The sequence below is a fragment of the Hylobates moloch genome, unplaced genomic scaffold, assembly GCF_009828535.3.
Source record: "Hylobates moloch isolate HMO894 unplaced genomic scaffold, HMol_V3 SCAFFOLD_14, whole genome shotgun sequence".
In the NCBI taxonomy this organism is placed as follows: domain Eukaryota; kingdom Metazoa; phylum Chordata; class Mammalia; order Primates; family Hylobatidae; genus Hylobates; species Hylobates moloch.
The window spans coordinates 3,476,310-3,499,646 of NW_026652289.1; the positions used below are offsets into that span (position 1 = coordinate 3,476,310).

The window sequence follows — 23,337 nt, forward strand, 5'->3', positions numbered from 1 at the left end:
GATTTTTTTTTTTTTTTTTTTTTGAGACAGAGTTTTGTTCTTGTTGCCCAGGCTGGAGTGCAATGGTGCAATCTTGGCTTACCACAACCTCCGCCTCCCAGGTTCAATCGATTCTCCTGAGTAGCTAGGATTACACGCACATGCCACCACACCCAGCTAATTTTGTATTTTCAGTAGAGAGAGGGTTTCTCCATGTTGGTCAGGCTGGTCTCAAACTCCTGACCTCAGGTGATCCGCCCACCTCGGCCTCTCAAAGTGCTGGGATTACAGGCGTGAGGAACCACGCCTCACCTTGCATTTTTAGTAGAGACAGGGTTTCACCATATTGGCCAGGCTGGTCTCAAACTCCTGACCTCAAGTGAGCCACCCGCCTCATTCTCCCAAAGTGCTGGCAGTACAGGCATTAGCCACCACACCCCGCCTACATCTTAAGCAATTCTTAAAGGAAAGCCTTATGATTCTAACGTCAGAGATCCTATCTGTGGGAACAATAGAGGTGCAAATGGTCAGTATCTATGGCTACGGGACTTTCAGTTACAAGGAAGTGGGCTAAAGTGCAGCCTGATTAATGCTTAGTTACAAGAACCCAAAAGTATCTGAGGCAGGTCTCAATTAATTTAGAAAGTTTATTTTGCCAAGGTTTTCTTTTTTGTTTTTTTTTTAAGACAGAGTCTCTCTCTGTCGCCCAGGCTGGAGTGCAGTGGCGCCGTCTCAGCTCACCGCAACCTCCTTCTCCCGAGTTCAAGCGATTCTCCTGCCTCAGCCTCCTGATTAGGTAGGATTACAGGCGTGCACCACCACGCCCGGCTAATTTTTGTATTTTTAGTAGAGACGAGGTTTCACCATGTTGTCCAGGCTGGAAATTTTTCCAAGATTTAAGGACATGCCTGAGACACAGCCTCACCGGGTCCTGAGGATGTGTGCCCCACAGGATCGGGGCATAGCGTGGTGTTTACATTTTAGAGAGACATGATATGAATACTGAAGGTTAGAAACAATAGAAAAGAAACAAAAAAGAAAAAGATGTGAAACGTCAATCAATATGTGTAAGATGTACATTGGTTCGGTCTAGAAAGGCAGGACAGGCCGGGCGCGGTGGCTCACGCTTGTAATCCCAGCACTTTGGGAGGCCGAGGCGGGCGGATCACGAGGTCAGGAGATCGAGACCACGGTGAAACCCCGTCTCTACTAAAAAATACAAAAGATTAGCCGGGCGTGGTGGCGGGCGCCTGTAGTCCCAGCTACTCGGAGAGGCTGAGGCAGGAGAATGGCGTGAACCCGGGAGGCGGAGCTTGCAGTGAGCCGAGATCGCGCCACTGCACTCCAGCCTGGGCGACAGAGTGAGACTCTGTCTCAAAAAAAAAAAAAAAAAAAAAAAAAGGCATTTGTCTTGGAGAAATAAGCCAAAAATAATAAACAATAAATAAATAAACAATAGAGCAGAGGAAGCAATCAGATATAGGTTTGTCGCAGGTCAGCAGAGGGCTGACTGAATTCTGTCCTTTGTCCCACACCTGTGAAGATGAGCTACCAATTTACCTTGCCAGGTGAAATTCAAAAGAACTGTTTTAAGGTAAAGATCTTGAGGCCCTCAAGGAATTTCCTTGTGGGGGAAATGGTGAGGAAGGTAGGTAGCTTCCTGTTATCTTCGTAGCAATCTTGCTTAGGAATAAAGTGCGAGGCAGGTTTGCCTGAGGCAGCGTGGGGTCCTGCAACTGACTTTCCTTTCACAGTTAGAACTATATTTCTGTCCAGAACCAGGTATGAATTCTTGCTAACCCTGGGGGACAGTTTTACTAGTTATATATTTAAAAAAAAAAAAAAAAAGTTTTTCAATGAGGAAAGAGAATTCTAAAAGCAATATAAGATTTAGAAAAAAAATTTTCAGGCCGGGCTCAGTGGCTCACGCTTGTAATCCCAGCACTTTGGGAGGCCGAGGTGGGCGGATCACGAGGTCAGGAGATCGAGACCACGGTGAAACCCCGTCTCTACTAAAAAATACAAAAGATTAGCCGGGCGTGGTGGCGGGCGCCTGTAGTCCCAGCTACTCGGAGAGGCTGAGGCAGGAGAATGGCGTGAACCCGGGAGGCGGAGCTTGCAGTGAGCCGAGATTGGGCCACTGTACTCCAGCCTGGGTGACAGAGCGGGACTCCGTCTCAAATCTTCGAAAACATTTTCAAAGTTTCCAATTTTTACACAATTCCTTTTAAAATTTTCTACCCTTTTTCTGTTTTTTAAGCTCGTCGCACTTGAGGATTTTTTAAATTTTCTTTTATTTTATTTTATTTTATTTTATTATTATTTTTTTTACCCAGGCTGGAGTGCAGTGGCGCGATCTCGGCTCACTGCAGGCTCCGCCCCCCGGGGTTCATGCCATTCTCCTGCCTCAGCCTCCCGAGTAGCTGGGACTACAGGCGCCCGCCACCTCGCCCGGCTAATTTTTTTGTATTTTTAGTAGAGACGGGGTTTCACCGTGTTAGCCAGGATGGTCTCGACCTCCTGACGTCGTGATCCGCCCGCCTCGGCCTCCCAAAGTGCTGGGATTACAGGCGTGAGCCACCGCGCCCGGCTAAATTTTCTTTTTCTTCTTCTTTTTTGAGACGGAGTCTCGCTCTGTCACCCAGGCTGGAGTGCAGTGGCACAATCTCATTTCACTGCAACCTCTGCCTCCCAGGTTCTAGCCATTCTCCTGGCTCAACCTCCCGAGTAGATGGAGTTACAGGCGCGCGCCACCAGACCCGGCTAATTTTTTGTATTTTTTTTTTTTTTTTTTTTTTGAGGCGGAGTCTGACTCTGCCGCCCAGGCTGGAGTGCAGTGGGGTGATCCCGGCTCACTGCAAGCTCCGCCTCCCAGGTTCAAGCAATTCTCCTGCCTCAGGCTACCAAGTAGCTGGGATTATAGGCCCTTGCCACCACACCCGGCTAATTTTTGTATTTTTAGTAGAGACAGGGTTTCACCATGTTGGTCAGGCTGGTGTCGATCTCCTGACTTCGTGATCCACCAGCCTTGGCTTCCCAAAGTGCTGGGATTACAGGTGTGAGCCACCACGCCCGGCCTGTATTTTTTTCTAGTAGAGACCTGGTTTCACTATGTTGGCCAGGCTGGTCTCGGACTCCTGACCTCGTGATCTGCCCACCTTGGCCTCCCAAAGTGCTGGGACTACAGGCGTGAGCCACCGTGCCCGGCCACAAATTTTCTTTTTCTTTTCTTTTCTTTTTTTTGAGACAGAATCTTGCTCTGTCACCCAGGCTGGAGTGCAGTGGCGCAATCTCGGCTCACTGCAAGCTCCGCCTCCCGGGTTCACGCCATTCTCCTGCCTCAGCCTCTCCGAGTAGCTGGGACTACAGGCGCCCGCCACCACGCCCGGCTAATTTTTTGTATTTTTAGTAGAGACCGGGTTTCACCATGGTCTCGATCTACTGACCTCGTGATCCACCTGCCTCGGCCTCCCAAAGTGCTGGGATTACAAGCGTGAGCCACCGCGCCCAGCCACTAGGATATTATGAATAATGTCACTGGGTGCACACCCTCTGTGATATTAGCAGCAACATCTTTCTAGGATATTACGAATGATATCACAGGGTGTACACTCACTGTGATATTAGAAGGAATATCTCCCTAGGATATAAGCTATCATATCACAGAGTGTACACACATGGTGTACACCCAGTGTGTTATTAGAAGCAATATCTCCCTACAATATTATGAAAAATATCACAGGGTGTACCCTCTGTGGGATACTGGAAGTAATGTTTACCATGGATATTACAAATAATATCACAGGGTGTACACACATGGGGTACACCCACTGGGATATTAGGAGTTATATCTAAGATATTACAAATAATATCCCAGTGGGTGTACCCCATGTGTGTACACCCACTGTGATATTTAAAGTAATATCTCTCTATAAGATTACAAATAATATCGAAGGGTGTACACCACCTGTGACAGGAGTAACATCCCCCTACAATATTGGGAACAATATCACAGGGTGTACACCCCTATAATGTTAGGGGTAACATCCCCCCAGAATATTACTAATAATATCACAAGGTGTATACATATTGTGACATTAGTAGTAATATCCTGCTAGCATATTTTCAATAATATCACAGAAGGAACACACCTGTGACAATAAGAGTAACACCCCCCTAGAATAGTAAGAATAATATCACAGGGTGTACAACACCTGTGACATTAGGAGTATCATCTCGCTAGAATATTACGAGTAATGTCACAGGGTGTTATCTTCTGTGACATTAGGAGTACAGACCCCTGGGAAATTATGAATACTATCCCAGGGTTTACATCCCTATGACATTAGGAGTAACACCTTTCTAGAATATCATGAATAATGTCACAATGTGTACAACCCAGTGTCATTAAAACTAAAGTTGCCCTAGGATATTACGAAATATAACACAGGGAGAACACCTCGTGTGACATTAGAAGTAACATCCCCTGAGGATATAAGGAATACGAGGCATTTGTCCTGGTGGAATGCCTCGCCAGAGCAGTGTGTGGCAGGCCCCTGTAGAGGATCAATGCAGTGGCTGAACACCAGGAAGGAACGGGCACTTGGAGTGTGGACATCTGAAACTTGGTAAGACTAGTCTTTGAAACTTGCCCACTCCGTTTGAGTGGAAGCGTGGCCTGATCACCCACGGTGTGCCTGTACCAGCCCTTTGGTTTTTGTTTTTGACTTGACTTGGATTGCTTGATACTTTGGTTTTGGTTTTGACCTGGCTTAGATTTCTGGTTACTCTGATTTTGGTTTTGATTTTTGTTTGGTGCAAACTGCAAAAGTGTGTGTGTGCCCTTTTTACCCGTTCTTTGTTTTGTGGTGTGCATGTGGAGTGAGCGTGGTATTTTGTCTCGAAGAAGCATAGGTCAGGCACAAATAAGCCCACCCTACTAGGAACTACGTTGGAAAATTTCAAAAAAGAATTTAAGGGAGACTATGGAGTACTGGGAGACTATGGAGTTCTACGACACTAGGAAAACTTAAAACAACTCTGTGTAAGATAGACCGGCCAGCATTAGAGGTAGGCCGGCCATTAGAAGGAAGCCTGGACAGGTCCCTTGTTTCAAAGGTATGGCACAAAGTAACCTGTAAGCCAGGGAACCCAGACCAGGGAACATAGACACTTGGTTACAGATGGTTTTAGACCCCCCGCCCCCAATACACAGTGGTTGAGAGAACAGCAGCATAAGCGGCTGGCAGAGGCAAGGAAAAACCAGCAGAGAGAGAGAGAAAGGAAAGAGACAGAGAGGAAAAGAGAGAGAGGAAGAGACAGACAAAGAGGGAGTCAAGAAGAGAGAGAGAAAGAGAGAGGCAGAGAGAGGCAAAAGGAAAGTCAAAAAGAGAGAGACAAAATCAAAGACAGAAAGAAAGAGAGAGATATACATGGAGTTAAAACAAAAAGTGTACCCTATTCTTTAAAAGCCAAGGTAAACCCGGGAAGCAGAGCTTGCAGTGAGCCAAGGTCACGCCACTGCACTCCAGCCTGGGCGACAGAGCAAGACTCTGTCTCAAAAAATAAAAAAAATAAAAAAATAAATAAAAGCCAAGGTAAATTTAAAACCTATAATTGATAATTGAAGGTATTCTCCGTAACCCTGTAACACTCTAATACCACTTTGTTGTCAGTGTAAACAAGGGCGTATCCCGAAAGCACTGAGGCCTTCCTATCAAAAATCCTTAACCAGTAACCCGCGGATGGCCCAAATGCATTCAATCTGTAGCGGCAGCTGCTTTGCTAACAAAAAAAGGAAAAAGGATAACTTTTAGAGGAAACCTCATTGTGAGCACAGCTCACCAGTTCAGAAGTATCCTAAGGGGAAAAAAAAAAAAAAGGAAAAAAGAGGGGGGGCAGAATTTATATAAAAAGAGTATTATATGGCAAATTCTTGTCCTAAAATAAATTAACTGGTTGTTTAAAGAAAAAAATATTTGTAATAAGTCAGAAAGTTGAGGCATGTCGAAGAATTGTCTGCAAAAGTCAAGAAAGAGAAAAATGTTATAAAAAAGAATTTATGCAAAAAATGTTGTATAATTTAAAAGTAACTAGACCTCCTGAATGTAAAACTATTGAAAAAAAAAAACAAACAGTTTATGTTCAAGGTGTATAAGAAAAGTAAAATATACCTTTCGTAGAAGGATTATAAGGAGGCATAAGAATGTACATTTTTACCTACATTAAAAAGTTAAAGGCCGGGCGCGGTGGCTCACGCTTGTAATCCCAGCACTTTGGGAGGCCGAGGCGGGCGGATCACGAGGTCAGGCGATCGAGACCACGGTGAAACCCGGTCTCTATTAAAAATACAAAAAATTAGCCGGGCGTGGTGGCGGGCGCCTGTAGTCCCAGCTACTCGGAGAGGCTGAGGCAGGAGAATGGCGTGAACCCGGGAGGCGGAGCTTGCAGTGAGCCGAGATTGTGCCACTGCACTCCAGCCTGGGCGACAGAGCAAGACTCCGTCTCAAAAAAAAAGTTAAAAAAATTTATTGTTTTGAAGGTTTAAGCAAGTTTTTTTTTTTTTTTTTGAGACGGAGTCCCGCTCTGTCACCCAGGCTGGAGTACAGTGGCCCAATCTCGGCTCACTGCAAGCTCCGCCTCCCGGGTTCACGCCATTCTCCTGCCTCAGCCTCTCCGAGTAGCTGGGACTACAGGCGCCCGCCACCACGCCCGGCTAATCTTTTGTATTTTTTAGTAGAGACGGGGTTTCACCGTGGTCTCGATTTCCTGACCTCGTGATCCGCCCGCCTCGGCCTCCCAAAGTGCTGGGATTACAAGCGTGAGCCACTGTGCCCGGCAAGCAAGTTTTAAAATGTTAATTATAAAGAAAATTCTGTGTGTAAACATATTTGCTAAAGTCAAAGAAGTATCATCCAGTTTTTCTGTGAACTGGACGTTAAAGTAAAAGCATAACAGGTTTTTCTTAAAGCACCAACCTGCTCTTTAGCAAAAATTATAAAAGGTTAAAAAGAGTCTATAAAATCTTAACTTATGATCAAACATTAAAAATTAGATAAATATGTCAAGTTTTTATTAAAATTAGATTTAACATTAATAACACACTAATATAAAGAGAACATTTAGCTTATCTGGTATAAAAATCATACAAGAAGCATTGTTAAATGTAAAATGGTATTTGGCTTTCTTTAGTTTAAAAACTAATAAAAATAGGTGCTAAAGGAAATTTCTTAGTAAAAAGACACTAAGGACTTTAAAGTCCACTGCCAAGGTCCCCACATTTAAAACAAAAGGTCAGTTTTTAAAAATTATATTATATTGGTTTATCTTCCACTTTCCTTTCTCTCAAAAACTGAAAGTCTTTTAGCACCTGTACCACTCCTAGAATTTCCAGTAAATCAGCACCAGCCTGAAGATCACATTCTCATTAAAGGGTGGAAAGAAGAAAAACTGAAGCCAGCCTGGGAAGGACCCTACCTTGTGCTGCTAACCACCAAGACTGCTGTTCATACAGCAAAAAAAAAAAAAGGGATGGGCCGGGCGCTGTGGCTCAAGCCTGTAATCCCAGCACTTTGGGAGGCCGAGGCGGGCGGATCACGAGGTCAGGAGATCGAGACTATCCTGGCTAACACGGTGAAACCCCGTCTCTACTAAAAAAAGACAAAAAATTAGCCGGGCGCGGTGGCGGGCGCCTGTAGTCCCAGCTACTCGGAGAGGCTGAGGCAGGAGAATGGCGTGAACCCGGAAGGCAGAGCTTGCAGTGAGCCGAGATTGCTCCACTGCACTCCAGCCTGGGCAACAGAGCGAGACTCCGTCTCAAAAAAAAAAAAAAAAAAAAAAAAGAGCCCCCCATGCTGTGGTAACCTTAATAAATACCAAAGGATATCATTGGTTAACAAATGCTAGATTAACCAAGTACCAAAGCATGCTGTGTGAAAATCCCCACATAACCACTGAAGTTTGCAACACTCTAAACCCCACCACCTTTCTCCCAGTATCAGAGAGCCCAGTTGAACATAACTGTGTCAAGGTGTTGGACTCAGTTGATTCTAGCAGGCCCGACCTCTGAGACCATCCTGGAACATCAGTAGACTGTGAGCAGTATGTGGACGGGAGCAGCTTCGCCAGCCCCTGCAAAGTGACTCTGAAGAAGATGACAAGCCCTACTGCAGTCACACCTGGAAGCTGAGTGGTCCGCACACAGCCGAAGCATGAGAAAACTCACTGTGGGACTCATTTTCCTTAACATTTGGACTTTTACAGTAAGGACTTCAAGTGACCTTCCTCGGACTAAGGACTATTCCCATTGTATACATCAAGGCACTGAGGTAGGACAAAAGGTTGCTATGGTCCTATTATTTTATAGTTATTATAAGTGTACTGGAACTCTAAAAAGAACTTGTTTGTATAATGTTATTCTATACAAAGTATGTAGCCCAGGAAATGACCAATCTGATGTGTGTTGTGACCCATCTGACCCTCCCATGACCACAGTTTTTAAAATAAGATTAAGGACTGAGGACTGGTGGGGACTCATAAACGATACGACTGAAGTGTTAGCCAAAACAGAAGAAAAAGGGGTGCCCAAACAAGTCACCTTAAAATTTAATGCCTGTGCTGTCATTAATAGTAATAAGTTAGGAATAAGGTGTGGTTCTTTTAATTAGAAAAGAGGTTATATGGCAGAAAATAAATACATCTGTCATAAATTAGCACTGTGTGGAAATAAATATAAATACTGGTCTTGTGTCATTTAGGCCACTTGGATTAAAAAAATGAAAAAGATCCAGTCCACCTTCAGAAAGGAAAAAAATGGCCCTTCCTGTACTAAGGGACACATGTAATCTCAGCACTTTGGGATGCCAAGGCAGGTGGATCACCTCAGGTCAGGAGTTTGAGACCAGCCTGGTCAACATGGTGAAACACCATCTCTACTAAAAATACAAATATTAGCTGGTTGTGGCGGTGGGCACCTGTAATCCAGGGAGGCTGAGGCGGGAGAATCCCTTGAACCTGGGAGGTGGAAGGCGCAGTGAGCCAGGATCGTGCCATTGTACTCCAGCCTGGGTGACAGAGCGAGACTCCATGTCAAAAGACAAAAGCAGGGTCGGGTGCGGTGGCTCGCACTTGTAATTCCAGCATTTTGGGAGGCCGAGGCTGGCAGATCACCTGAGGTCGGGAGTTTGAGACCAGCCTGACCAACACGGAGAAACCCCATCTCTGCTAAAAATACAAAATTAGCCATGTGTGGTGGCGCGCCTGTAATCCCAGCTACTCAGGAGGCTGAGGCAGGAGAAGCGCTTGAAGCTGGGAGGCGGAGGTTGTGGTGAGCCAAGATAGTGCCACTGTACTCCAGCCTGGGCGACAGAGTGAAACTCCATCTCAAACAAAAACAAAAACAAGCCTTTGTAAATAGAAAGATTTAAAAGAAAGGTAAGAATTTTGAGGCTGATCCATTTCATGTGCCCGGGGCTCAGTCTTCTTTCTTCCCGGACTCCTTCCCAATCCGCCTGGATCGTCTTGCCATCGTCGCCCCTACTCACAGTGAACGATTTCCTCACTGGGAATATCACAAGAACTGTAGATGCTGCCAGAATTCTTTGGCACAAAACTCCTCTCTGAGTCAGAGCCTAACGCTGTTAGCGAGGGAAGAACAGCTGCAAGGGCCACACATCTGTGAGTCTTTTGAAAATTTTATGATGAATAAAAACTATCCATTACACAGACTCATACATTATATATTAACCTAACATGTCTTCAATTGCACTGCTAACCGTCTCTTTTCGTATTTTTTTTCTAATGACACCCAACTCCAACAATAAATTCAAAAATCTGAAACGTTGACTATCTAGTAGCACTGCACGCCATTTCCTAGTCCTATTCCTATTCCATCTTTGGAGTAGCCATTCCCTTATTCCTTTACTTTCTTAATAAACTTGTTTCACTTTACGGACTGGCCCTGAATTCTTTTTTACACGAGATCTAAGAATCCTCTTTTGGGGTCTGGATCTGGACCCCTTTCCTGTAACAAAGGGTCCCTTCACTGCCCTTGTGACATCCCAGGATCACCCTGGCCTCCAGGCAGTGTGGCTCAAGCTGGACTGAGTGGAAGAGCCACCAAAGGTGTTCAGTTTTACAAGAAGAATCATAAATAGAGCATTCATCAAAGGGGCAGAAGAGAAGCAGAAACCCTCAGGGTGCTGAGATCGTGGAAAGAGAATGATGCACTTAAATAACTGAAAGATTGAAAAAAGTATGAAGAGCATCAAAAGATGCTGCAAAATACACCTTAAAAATACTTCGACCGGGCGCTGTGGCTCAAGCCTGCAATCCCAGCACTTTGGGAGGCCGAGGTGGGTGGATCACCTGAGGTCGGGAGTTCGAGACCAGCCTGGCCGACATGGAGAAATCCCATCTCTACTAAAAATACAAAAAAATCAGCCAGGCTTGGCGGCACATGCTTGTAATCCCAGCTACTTGGGAGGCTGAAGCAGGAGAATCGCTTGAACCCAGGAGGCAGAGGTTGCAGTGAGCTGAGATCGCACCATTGCACTCCAGCCTCGGCAATGATAGCAAAATTCTGTCTCAAAAACAAAAACAAAAGAATTCAAACCCCATGAGCTGGCTTAGGCTGACTCCCGCAAGTAGATGCCTTAGTTTGCAACCCCGTCTGGTGACACAATTAGGATTTTTAAAGTGCTCAGTGGCACAAGGAAAAAGGAGGAAGGGTGGAAACTGAAAGCCATGAGAAAGACAAGGGCCTGGGCTGGGCACAGTGGCTCAAGCCTGAAATCTCAGCACTTTGGGAAGCTGAGGTAGGAAGATCACTTGAGGTCAAGAGTTTGTGACCAGTCTGGCCAAGAGGGTGAAACCTTGCCTCTACCAAAAAATAGAAAAATGAGCTGGGCGTGGTGATGCACGCCTGTGGTCCCATCTACTTGGGAGGCTGAGGTGGGAGAATCGCTTGAACCCGGGAGGTGGAGGTTGCAGTGAGCCAAGGTCAGGCCACTGCACTCCAGCCTGGGGGACAGATGAGACCCTGTCTCAAAAAAAAGAAAGACAAGGGCCTGCTTTTAAGTACAACTCAGGCCAAGGAAGGGCTCTCCATGCAGAGGAGCCTCACTGAGAGCAGCAGGTCAACATTGCACCTGTGTCCCGCAGAGGCCCTCGGAGCCCCCCTTCCCTTTCCTCGGATAGGAAGGTTCGGAGTCCCAGGGCTTAGGTCAGTTTGCAGAAATCTTTTTCCCCCCTTTCTTTCTTTGCATAAACTCCATAGTTTAAAGATTCTTTCCTGGAAAATAGCTGTTGGTGCCATGAAACTTTGCCTGTTGCATTAGAATGTCCTTTCTAGAATCTCTCCCTTACTCCGGCAGCAGCAACTTTCCATATGTCCTGGAGAAGATAGTGTTTTACCTTGGCTTCCTCTCATTGGCTCAGGGCCGAGGATGATATATTTTAAGCCGTACATTTAAAAATAAAAGTCTTGGCAAGGGTTCTGATGAACAAAAACCATCAAGACATACTTGTTAGCCTAGGCTCCCATCCGTTTGGATTTCATAAGATTTCAAAGCCAATGCTGGAAAGAGAAAAAGAAGGCCGGGCATGGTGGCTCATGGCTGTAATCCCAGCGCTTTGGGAGGCAGAGGGGGGAAGATCGCTTGAGCCCAGCAGTTGGAGACCGGCCTGGGCAATAAAGCTAGACTCTGTCTCAACAACAACAAAATTAGTCGGGGGTGGTCCACGTGCCTATAGTCCCAGTTACTCGGGAGGCTAAGGCATGTGAACCCTGAAAATTTGAGGCAGGCCTCAGTTAATTTAGAAAGTTTACTTTGCGAAGGTTGAGGACGCACCCGCGACACAGCTTCAGGAGGTCCTGACAACACGTGCCCAGGGTGGTCGGGGCACAGTTTGGTTTTATACATTTTAGGGAGACATGAGACATCAATCAATATAGGTAAGAAGTACATTGGTTCGGGAAGGCAGGACAACTGGAAGCAAAGGCAGGAAGACTGGAAGCGGGGAGGGGGCTTGCAGGTCACAGGTAGGAGAGAGACAAATGGTTGCATTCTTTTGAGTTTCTGATTAGTCTTTCCAAAGGAGGCCATCAGATATGCATTTATCTCAGTGAGCAGAGGGGTGACTTTGCTTAGGGCAGGTTGGCCCTAAGCAGTTTCCAGCTTGACTTTTCCCTTTACCTTAGTGATTTGGGGTGGGGGGAGGGGCAAGATTTATTTTCCTTTCACAGGCAGGAGAATCACTGGAGCTTAGGAGTTTGAGATTATAGTGAGCTGTTGTAGCAGAACGAGCTGCGGACAAAACCCCTCAGACACCAAGATAGTGAAGGGAGCGGCTTTAATCAGCTGGGAGCATCGGCAGGCTAGCGTCTTAAAATCCGAGCTCCTCGGGTGCTCAACTTCTGTCCCTTTTAAGGGCTCACAACTCTAAGGGGGTCTGCATGAGAGGGTCGTGATCGATTGAGCAAGCCAGGGGGTACGTGACAGGGGCTGGCAGCACCGGTGGTCGGAGTGAAACAGAACAGAACGGGAGGTTTCACAATGTCCTTCCATACAATGTCTGGAATCTATAGATAACAACAGTTGCTAGGTCAGGGGTCGAATTTTAACTACCAGGCTTAAGTCAGGCAGGCCCAGGCCTGGTTTCGGGTCTGGTTCCTAGGCGCCGGGCTACCTGCCTTTAGTTTCGCTTCTCTTTCTTTTTCTGAGTATAAAACAATATGAGAGGGTCTCTGTCTTCCCTCACTGTGATCATGCCACTGTACTCCAGCCAGGACGACATGGTGAGACCTCGTTTCTAAAAAATTAGAAAAAAAGAGTAGTGGGTGCCTGTGTGGAGCAGTAGGACTGCATCCCTCAGTGCAGTGGTTCTACTCCCTCCACTGGGCTGGCATCATGGGAACAGACGACCCAGTGGTGCAGGAAGCTGCTCTGTGGCCCTGAGGAGCCTCCAGAAGGATCCTGCCATGCGGATCTGTGGGTCAGGCCTTGACTGACTCAGAAGTACAAAAAAGCTTCCCTCTGATCAGCCACTTTCTCCCCATGTTTACAGCAAGACTATGATTCCCTGATGGGTTCTTCCTGCCTGCCGCAGAGATAACATCAGGTCACTGAGACTGACTGCCGTATTGCAGTAAAGAAAGAGTGTAATTAACGTGAGGCCAGCCCCGTGGGAGACGGAGTTCCTACTCAAATCAGTCTCACCAAAGGCTTGCAGGTTAGGGTTTTTATGGACAATCTGGTAGGCATGGAGCTAGGGAATGGGTGCAGCTAAATGGTTAGAGATGAAATGACAGGGGTATCACCTGGGCACTGCGGCTCATGCCTGTAATCCCAGCTCTTTGGGAGGCTGAGGCAGGAGGATCATTTGAGGCCAGGAGTTAGAGACCAGCCTGGGCAACATAGTGAAACCCTTATCTACAAAAAATTAAAAAAAAAATTAGCCAGGGAGTGGTGTGGTGGCTCATGCCTGTAATCCCAGCACTTTGGGAGGCTGAAGCGGGTGGATCAACTGAGGTCAAGAGTTGGAGACCAGCCTGGCCAACATGGTGAAACCCCATCTCTACTAAAAATATAAAAATTAGTGGGGCATGGTGGGGCATGCCTGTAATCCCAGCTAATAGGGGTGCTGAGGCACAAGGAATTGCTTGAACCCGAGAGGCAGAGGTTGCAGTGAGCCGAGATTGTGCCACTGCACTCCAGCCTGGGCAACAGAGCGAGACTCAATCTCAAAAAACAACAACAAAAACACAATAACAACAGCCGAGCGCAGTGGCTCACACCTGTAATTCTGGCACTTTGGGAGGCCACGGTGGATAACCTGAGTTCTAGACCAGCCTGACCAACATGGAGAAACCCTGTCTCTACTAAAAATACAAAATTAGCCGGGTGTGGTGGTGCATGCCTGTAGTCCCAGCTATTCAGGAGGCTGAGGCAAGAGAATGGCTTGAACCCAGGAGGTGGAGGTTGCAGTGAGCCGACATTGTGCCACTGCACTCCAGCCTGGGCAACAAGAGTGAAACTCCATCTCTAAAACAATCACCACCACCACCACAACAAAACAATTAGCCAGGCGTGGTGGCACATGCCTGTAGTTCTAGCTACTTGGGAGGCCGAGGTGGGAGGATAACTTCAGTTGCAGAGTTGGAGGCTGCAGTGAACTGTGATAGTGCCACTGCACTCCAGCACTCCAGCACTCCAGCCTCGAGAATAGAGCCAGGCCCTGTCTCAAAAAAAAAAAAAAAAAAAAAAAAAAAAAAAAATGGGGGAAGTGGGGAGGGATAGCATTAGGAGATATACCTAATGTAAATGACGAGTTAATGGGTGCAGCACACCAACATGGCACATGTATACATATGTAACAAACCTGTACGTTGTGCACATGTACCCTAGAACTTAAAGTATAATAAAAATATTATATATATATATATAAATATAAAAGAAAAAGAAATCTTAGGCCCGGCGCGGTGGCTCACGCTTGTAATCCCAGCACTTTGGGAGGCCGAGGCGAGTGGATCACGAGGTCAGGAGATCGAGACCATCCTAACATGGTGAAACCCCGTCTCTACTAAAAATACAAAAAATTAGCCGGGCATCGTGGCGGGCGCCTGTAGTCCCAGCTACTAGGGAGGCTGAGGCAGGAGAATGGCACGAACCCAGGAGGTGGAGCTTGCAGTGAGCCGAGATTGCGCCACTGCAGTCCAGCCTGGGCGACACAGCGAGACTCCGTCTCAAAAAAAAAAAAAAAGAAATCTTACAGGTATGGAGGACAGTCCTCCTGTGCTGAGTCTGCCTCTGGGTGGGGCCACAGGATTGGCTGGGTCATGAGTCACGGGTCCCAGTAGGGCCACTCAGTTGCCAGTGTCAGAGGAAAATAAATCTAGGGACCCCCAAATCACAAAGGGAAAAGTCAAGCTGGGAACTGCTCCTGGCAAACCTGCCTTCCACGCTAGTCAAGGTCATCCCTCTGCTCGCTGAGATAAATGCATATTGGTTGCCTCTTTGTAAAGGCTAGTCAGAAATGCAAAAGAACACAACCATTTGTCTCTTATCTACCTATGACTTGGGAGCCCTCTCCCTGCTTCAAGTTGTCCTGCCCTTCCAGGCCGAACCAATGGACATCTTACATATATTGATTGACGTTGCACATCTCCCTGAAATATGTCAAACCAAACTGTGCCCCGACCATTTTGGGCACATGTTATCAGGACCACCTGAGGCTGTGTCACAGCATGTGTCCTTAACTTTGACAAAATAAACTTCCTAAATTGACTGAGACCAGTCTCATATATTTGGGGTTCACACCAGAAAGTTTGAAAAAAAAAATCTCAAAAGACCAATCTTGTCTGGTCACAGTGGCTCACGCCTGTAATCCCAGCACCCTGGGAGGCTGAGGTGGGTGGATCATCTGAGGTCAGGAGTTTGAGACCAGCCTGGCCAATATGATGAAACCCTGTCTCTACTAAAAACACAAAAATTACCCAGGGGTGGTGGCGGGTGTCTATAATCCCAGCTACTTGGGAGGCTGAGGCAGAATGGCTTGAACCCAGGAGGCAGAGGTTGCAGTGATCTGAGATCATGCCATTGCACTCCAGCCTGGGAGACAAAAGTGAAACTGTCTCAAAAAGAAAAAAAGGCCAGTCTTAGGTTCTACAATAGTGATATTATCTATTGGAGCAATTGAGGAAATCACAAATCCAGCTGCCTCTGGCTATATGGTTCCTGGGCGGTAAAGGATTACATGCCCAGAGCAGTGGCTCATGCCTGTAATCCCAACACTTTGGGAGGCCAAGGTGGGAAGATCCTTTGAGCCCAGGAGTTCCAGACCAGCCTGAGCAACACGGTGAAACCCCCATCTCTATAAAAAATACAAAAAATTAGCTGGGCATGGTGGCATGCACCTGTAGTCCCAGCTACTTAGGAGGCTGAGGCAGGAGGATCACCTGAGCTCAGGCGATGGAGGTTGCAACCGAGCCGAGTTCATACCACTGTACTCCAGCCTAAGCAACAGAGTGAGACCCTGTCTGAATAAAAAGAAAGAAAGAAAGAAACTATACTGTCAGGCACGGTGGCTCATGCCTGAAATTCCAGTACTTTGGGAGGCAGAGATGGGCAGATCACAACGTCAGGAGTTCAAGACCAGCCTGGCCAACATAGCAAAACCCCGTTACTACTAAAAATACAAAAATTAGCTGAGCATGGTGGCACACGCCTGTAGTCCCAGCTACTTGGGAGGCTGAGGCAGGAGAATCGCTTGAACCCAGGAGGCAGAGGTTGTGGTGAACCGAGATAGCACTGCTGTGCTCCAGCCTGGGTGACAGAGTGAGACTTTGTCTCAAAAAGAAAAAAAAAAAAGAAAGAAAGAAAGAAATTACACCTACATTTATTCAGGCCTGTCCCATAATATTATTCTTGTGGCCTTTCATTAGTCTTTGAAAGGCAGTTTTTGGTCCCTGAGCAAGGAGGGTTAGTGTCAGGAAGGGATTATTAGCATCCTTGCTTTCAAGTTGAATTATAAAGGAAATTCCTCCAAGGTTAGCTTGGCTTACGCCCAGGAATGAGCAAGAACCGCTAGAGATCAGAAGCAAGGTGGAGTCTACTCTGTCAGATTTCTCCTACTGTCACCATTTTTCAAAGGCAGTTTCAAGACACTTGTGAAAGGAAATAAATCTCGGGACCCGCAAATCACTAAGCCAAGGGAAGTCAAGCTGGGAACTACGTCAGGAAAACCTGCTTCCCATTCTACTCCTAAATAAAACAGGTACAAAGATAAGAACATATATATCTCCCTCACAATTTGCTCGCAGGAAAATTCGTTGTGTACAAAGGACAGACAACTCAGTCATCCCTCTGAGGCTCCCCTGAGACAAATGCACATCTGATTGCTTCCTCTGCCCTATTGTTTATGTAAAAATGCAGATTCACTGAGCCAGACTCAATTGTGTATTCAGTGGAAGGCTGACCAACGACTCAAAAGAATGCAGCCTTTTGTCTCTCTTATTTTTTTTTTTGAGATGGAGTCTCACTCTGTCGCCCAGGCTGGAGTGCAGTGGCGCGATCTCCGCTCACTGCAACCTCCACCCCTCGGGTTCAAGCCATTCTCCTGCCTCAGCCTCCCGAGTAGCTGGGACTGCAGGCACCCACCACCACGCCTGGCTAATTTTTTATTTTTAGTAGAGATAGGGTTTCACCATGTTGGCCAGGCTGGTCTCAAACTCTGGACCTCAGGTGATCCGCCCGCCTCGGCCTCCCAAAGTGCTGGGGTTACAGGCGTGAGCCACCACGGCTGGCCTCACACATATTCATTGATGTCTCATTTCTCCCTGAAGTGTATGAAAGCAAGCTGTGCCCGACCACCTTGGGCACACGTCCTCAGGTCCTCCTGAGGCTGTCACAGGCGCGTCTGTAAACTCGGCAAAATAAACTTTCCACATTGGCTGAGAGGTGTCTTGGAAGCTTTGGGCTCACACACTGGCTGCCTGTGTCAGTCCCTCAGCGAGGCACAGCCGTCCCCAGCTTGTCTATACCCCCAGATTTGTCCCGCCCACAGTATTCCCTAGGTGAAAAGATAGCCCAGAGCGTTCTGTGCTCTGCTAGGCTTGCACAGAGAGACCTGAGCTCGGGACTTCACTCGTGCCCTCCACCCATGCCCAGTGCAATTGTTTAGTCATGTAGTCCCTGAATAACTGCTTCACTCATTACAATCATGTTTGTAAATTTGTGGAATTTGTGATACAAAGAACAAGCCAATAAATCGCTTATGTATTTTAATGTAAATTGTTGGCGAGCAATTTAGCAACTGCCTCTTTTTCCTTTAAAAATCCACTTGTGGAATCGGGGTGCGGTGGCTCACGCCTGTAATCCCAGCACTTTAGGAGGCCAAGGCGGGCGAATCACGAGGTCAGGAAATCGAGACCATCCTGACTAACACAGTGAAGCCCTGTCTCTACTAAAAATACAAAAAAATTAGCCGGGCGTGGTCACGGGCGCCTGTAGTCCCAGCTACTCGGGAGGCTGAGGCAGGAGAACGGCGTGAACCCGGGAGGCGGAGCTTGCAGTGAGCCGAGATCGCACCACTGCACTCCAGCCTGGGCGACAGAGCGAGACAACATCTCAAAAAAAAAAAAAAAAAAAAAGAAAGAAAGAAACAAAAAGCAAAAAACTCACTTGTGGGCAGGCGCGGATGGCTCATGCCTATACTTCCAGCTCTTTGGGAGGCCAAGGCAGGCCAGATCATTTGAGGTCATTTGAGGTCAAGAGTTTGAGACCAGCCTGGCCAACATGGCGAAACCCCATCTCTACCAAAAAAAAAAAAAAAAAAAAATTAGCTGGGTAGGCCGGGCGCGGTGGCTCACGCTTGTAATCCCAGCACTTTGGGAGGCCGAGGCAGGCGGATCACGAGGTCAGGAGATCGAGACCACGGTGAAACCCCCGTCTCTACTAAAAATACAAAAAAAAAATTAGCCGAGCGTGGTGGCGGGCGCCTGTAGTCCCAGCTACTCGGAGAGGCTGAGGCAGGAGAATGGCGTGAACCCGCGAGGCGGAGCTTGCAGTGAGCTGAGATTGTGCCACTGCACTCCAGCCTGGGCGACGGCGACTCCGTCTCAAAAAAAAAAATTAGCTGGGCGTGATGGCGTGCACATGTAATCCCATGTACTCAGGAGGCTGAGGCAGACGAATCGCTTGAACTCGGGAGATGGAGGTTGCACTGAGCCAAGATTGCACCACTGCAGTCCAGCTTGGGCAATAGAGTTAGACTCTTGTCTCAGAATTTTAAAAAAATCACACTTAAGGCCAGGCACAATGGCCCACACCTGTAATCACAGCACTTTTGGAGGCCAAGGCTGATGGATTACTTGAGGCCAGGAGTTTGAGACCATTTTGGGTGTGAACCTGGAAAATCTGAGACAGGTCTCTTTTTTTTTTTGAGACGGAGTCTCGCTCTGTCGCCCAGGCTGGAGTGCAGTGGCGCGATCTCCGCTCACTGCAAGCTCCGCCTCCGGGGTTCAGGCCATTCTCCTGGATCAGCCTCCCGAGTAGCTGGGACTACAGGCGCTTGCAACCACGCCTGGCTAATTTTTTGTATTTTTAGTAGAGACGGGGTTTCACCGTGTTAGCCAGGACGATCTCGATCTCCTGACCTCGTGATCCACCCGCCTGGGCCTCCCAAAGTGCTGGGATTACAGGGGTGAGCCACTGCGCCCGGCCGAGACAGGTCTCTTGTTAATTTAGAAAGTTTATTTTGCCAAGGTTGGGCAGGCACCTGTGACACTGCCTCAGGAAGTCCTGATTGAAAGTTTCTCCCAGGGGCCTGAAAGCTTGAGGGAATGAATAACTCCTCCTCCTCAGGCCCAGTCCCAACGCGCAAACTTGCGCCAGCAGCAAGATAGCAGAGGCAGGAAAAGAGCTGGCTGGAAGACACATACTCTGAAGATCAAGTGGGAGGCCGTCCGGATACTACACAGCAGTCACGTCAGGCTAGGACAATTCCTGTTTGCAGAGGACTATAAAAGCCCTGCCCCCTCCTCACTTGGGGCTGATGCCATTTTAGGCCTCAGCCTGTCTGCACCCAGGCTCTCATTAAAACAGCGTGTTGCTCCACACCGCCTCGTGTTGTCTGTTGACGCGCTCTGGGGGTTCCAACCAATGCAAGAGCCTTGCATCTGGCCCTGAAACCCGCGAGGGGCTTCAGTCCACGTCCCCGGTGGACCTACCACCCCTCCATCTGGGAGAGCAGGCCACAGCAGCCAGACAAAGGAAGCTCCTCAGCCTCTAGTCGCCTCTCTGTGTATGCACATCGGTCACTGATCTCGCCTACTGGTAAGTTTCCTGGGAGCCCGGTTAACAGGGAAAAATCCGCGTGGCCTCTCTTGGTTTCTCCAGCCCCAAAATCCAACATGGGTCCAAGAAGGCTATGGCATGGCCGGGCGTGGTGGCTCATGCCTGTAATCCCAGCACTTTGTGGGGCCGAGGCCGTTGGATTCACGAGGTCAGGAGTTCGAGACTAGCCTGGTCAACATGGTGAAACCCCGTCTCTACTAAGAATACAAAAATTAGCTGGGCGCAGTGACAGGCCCCTGTAATCCCAGCTACTCGGGAGGCTGAGGCAGGAGAATCGCTTGAACCCGGGAGGTGGAGGTTGCAGTGAGCAGAGATCGCGCCACTGCACTCTAGCCTGGGTAACAGAGCAAGACTGTCTCAAAAAAAAAAAAATGCTAAGGCGTGTGCCAGGCACTCGCTGATCATCTGGTCTTAGGGGGACTCTAAGCCATTTGATCCCATTCTGGGAATGAAAAAGGCAGTGGTGATGAATGTTCCTTTTATCGTCTCCCTCCGGCTGTCTGGGACGGTCTGCTTTTCCCGTTCTCCTGAGCCTACCCTCTAGGCTGCCTCATGAAAAACTTGCAAACCTTAGGCCTCAGGCAAGATATCCCTCTAAGCACCTTGTTCTTTTTTTGCAATTCAGTCTGGCCACAGTACAAATTGGACAATGGGTCCAAATGGGCCGCAAATGGAACATACGACTTTACAATTGTAACTGACTTAAGCCATTATTGCTGACGGCTGGAAAAATGGGGAGAAATTCCTTACATCCAGGCCTTTTTCGCACTCAGATTACAACCTGGCCTCTGCAATCCTTGCTCACCTATTCAAATCCTTCCCCTCCATTCTCGCCGCCCTGATCGCCTTTCTCCTCCCGACCCTAACTCTTTTTCCTTGTTGGATCCAGCCAACTGCTGTCCACCCCTTGCAGCCCCTACCTCTTCCTCTCAACTGTCTTCTTTAACCCCCCAAGCCTCCTCTTTGTCTTCCCAGCCAGCACCGCCTCCAAGAGGAAGAGTATCCACTTCTTTTCCTATACCATCCTCTCTTCAGGACAATTCTTGCACTGCCTGTACCCATTCTCCTCCCCCACTGCTCTCTCCTGAGGCCTGTAAACCCACCCCGCCACCTTCCGCTCCTGTCTATCCTCTGCTGCCTATTAACTCAACCCCCCTTCCCCCTTCAAACCCTCAGCAGGAACCACTTCCGGCTTTTCTTTCTCCCCCGCCCGTACTCGTTCAGGCATTATTTTTGGCCCATGCCCCACCCTTACTTCAGCGTCTGTGCTAGGATGCCCCCTTCGGGAAGTAGCAGGAACTGAAGGTATTGTTAGAGTTCGTGTTCCCTTCTCCCTCACTGATCGCTCTGGAATTCACAAAAGACTCGGTTTGTCCCCAGAAGACCCTGCCTCTTCTGTTAGAGAGTTTCAGTACCTCACCCAGTCTTATGAACTAACTTGGCATGACCTCTAGTTATCCTCTCTTCCACCCTCACCCCAGAAGACTGGGACCGTATCTGGACCCTAGCTCAGGCACATGCTGATACAATTAATCACCAAGCTGCTGCCCAGCCTACTGGCACACAGGCAGTCCCCAGCCAGGACCCCCACTGGGATTATCAAGATGGGGCCTTTGGATGCTGCCATCAAGACCACATGATTGTGTGTCTCCTTGCAGGACTCAAAAAGGGTGCCCATAAAGTGGTAAACTATGAAAAACTTTCAGAAATCACCCAAGGTCCTGACGAAAACCCAGCCCTTCTTCCTCTCTTGTTTAATGGAAGCCATGAGAAAATATACCAACCTAGACCCAGCCAGCCCAGAAGGAACCACTATCTTAAACCTTTGGTTCATCTCCCAACCCATCCCCGATATCCGGCTCAAGCTTTAGAAGCTGGACGATGGCCCTCAAACCCCACAACGAGACCTTCTTAATTTAGCCCTCAAAGCCTTTAACAATCGTGATGAGGAAAGTGAAAGGCAAAAACAGCCAGAGTTTCGAATGCTCGCCTCCGCCTTCAGGGCCCTGCAGGCCTACGTGGCCGCAGCTCCACGTGGGAGCCTCCTAGCAATGCACCTCCACATGGCATTGCGCCTGTTTCAAGTGCAGCAATGAAGGCCACTGGTCCAGTATCCAATCCGCCAAGCAGCTCTTGTAGGCCTAAAGCCTATCATTTCTCGCTCCTCACCAGTCACCTCCTCCGCCCAACAAAATCCCTTTTAAACACACCAATGTCTACCTGTTAAAAAGCCAGATGGAACTTACCGCTTAGTCCAGGACTTCAGGCTCATTAACCAAACTGTACTCCCAGTATGTCCAGTAGTTCCTAACCCACTTTACTTTCCACAATTCCCTCCAATACCACCCATTTTTCTGTCCTAGACCTAAAGGATGCTTTTTTCCATAATTCCTTTGCACCCTGATTCTCAAGACCTCTTTGCTGTTATGTGGGAAGACCCCAACACCCACCTTTCACATCAGCTCACCTGGTGTCTACTACCTCAAGGTTTTAGAGACGGCACCCACCTTTTTGGCCAGGCCCTTGCTCGTGACCTCTGTACCTTATCCCTAAAACCGTCCACTCTCCTTGATGATCTGTTCCTGTGTAGCCCCTCTCAAAAAGACTGCAACGCCCATACTATCTTTCTTTTAAACTTCCGGCAGAGTGGGGGTATCGGGTCTCTCCTAAAGAAGCGCAAACATGCACCCCCTCAGTCATCTGTCTAGGCCTAGCTCTTACCCCACGAAGCCAAGGGCTCACAAGAGACCACATGTGCCTCTTCCAGTCCCTCCCGCCTCTGCAAACTAAGCAAGAAATTCTCTCTTTTCTAGGACTAGTGGGATATTTTGGGCCCTGGGTTCCCTCCTTCGCTCTACTAGCCAAACTGTTATGCCAAGCTGCTAAAGGCCTTCTCCATGAGCCTTTAAACCCTGCACAGCCTATTACCCAACCTTTCTGCCTACTCCAGAAGGCTGTCACCTCAGCCCCCAACCTCACCCTCCCAGACCTCACCAAACCTTTCTCCCTCTATCCCGATGAATGGCGTGGAGTTGCACTACGTGTTCTAACCCAGTCTAAGGGACCCGCCCTCCAGGTTGTTGCCTACCTCTCTAAACAGCTCAAAACCACAGTTCCCGGATGGCCAACCTAACAGTTTAGTCAGCCCATAACATCAAAGACATGCTAGCTCACCGCAGTGTACTAAGTCTCATCTCTGCCCCACGGCTCCTCCAACTCTATGCTTTATTCATAGAAACCCCCCAAATCACCGTGCTAACCAGCTCCTGTCTAAACCTGGCCACACTCTTACCTGAAGCCACTACCTCCCAAGACCCTGCACACTTCTGTGTGGACACTGTTCAAACTTACACCTTTCCAAACCTAACAGACAAACCCCTTCCAGATGCCTCCTTTACTTGGTTTGTCGATGGCAGCTCCTTCCTACATCAAGGACGCCAACATGCTGGCTATGCTATAGTGTCACCCGCCCACACTATTGAAGCTAATCTGCTCCCCCTAGGAA

General features: G+C 48.0%; 2 protein-coding genes across 7 annotated transcripts in view; both read left to right on the forward strand.

Moving 5' to 3' along the window:
* The window catches only part of CBS (cystathionine beta-synthase), a 225,327-nt gene that overhangs the window by 123,614 nt on the left and 78,376 nt on the right, over positions 1–23,337 (forward strand). The window lies entirely within an intron of this gene.
* The window catches only part of ERVH48-1 (endogenous retrovirus group 48 member 1, envelope), a 42,883-nt gene that overhangs the window by 15,183 nt on the left and 4,363 nt on the right, over positions 1–23,337 (forward strand). The window contains exons 2-3 of one of the 6 annotated variants that reach the window (XM_032174425.2): positions 7,974–8,306; positions 19,341–19,811. The exons of 1 other annotated variant lie outside the window; for it this stretch is intronic. The gene's annotated coding sequence lies outside the window, so the exon portion shown is untranslated. Of the gene's footprint in view, positions 1–689; positions 776–7,973; positions 8,307–19,340; positions 19,812–23,337 lie in introns of those variants that run through there. 4 more of the 6 variants (XM_058427906.1, XM_058427905.1, XM_058427903.1 and 1 more) reach the window with 4 other exon arrangements.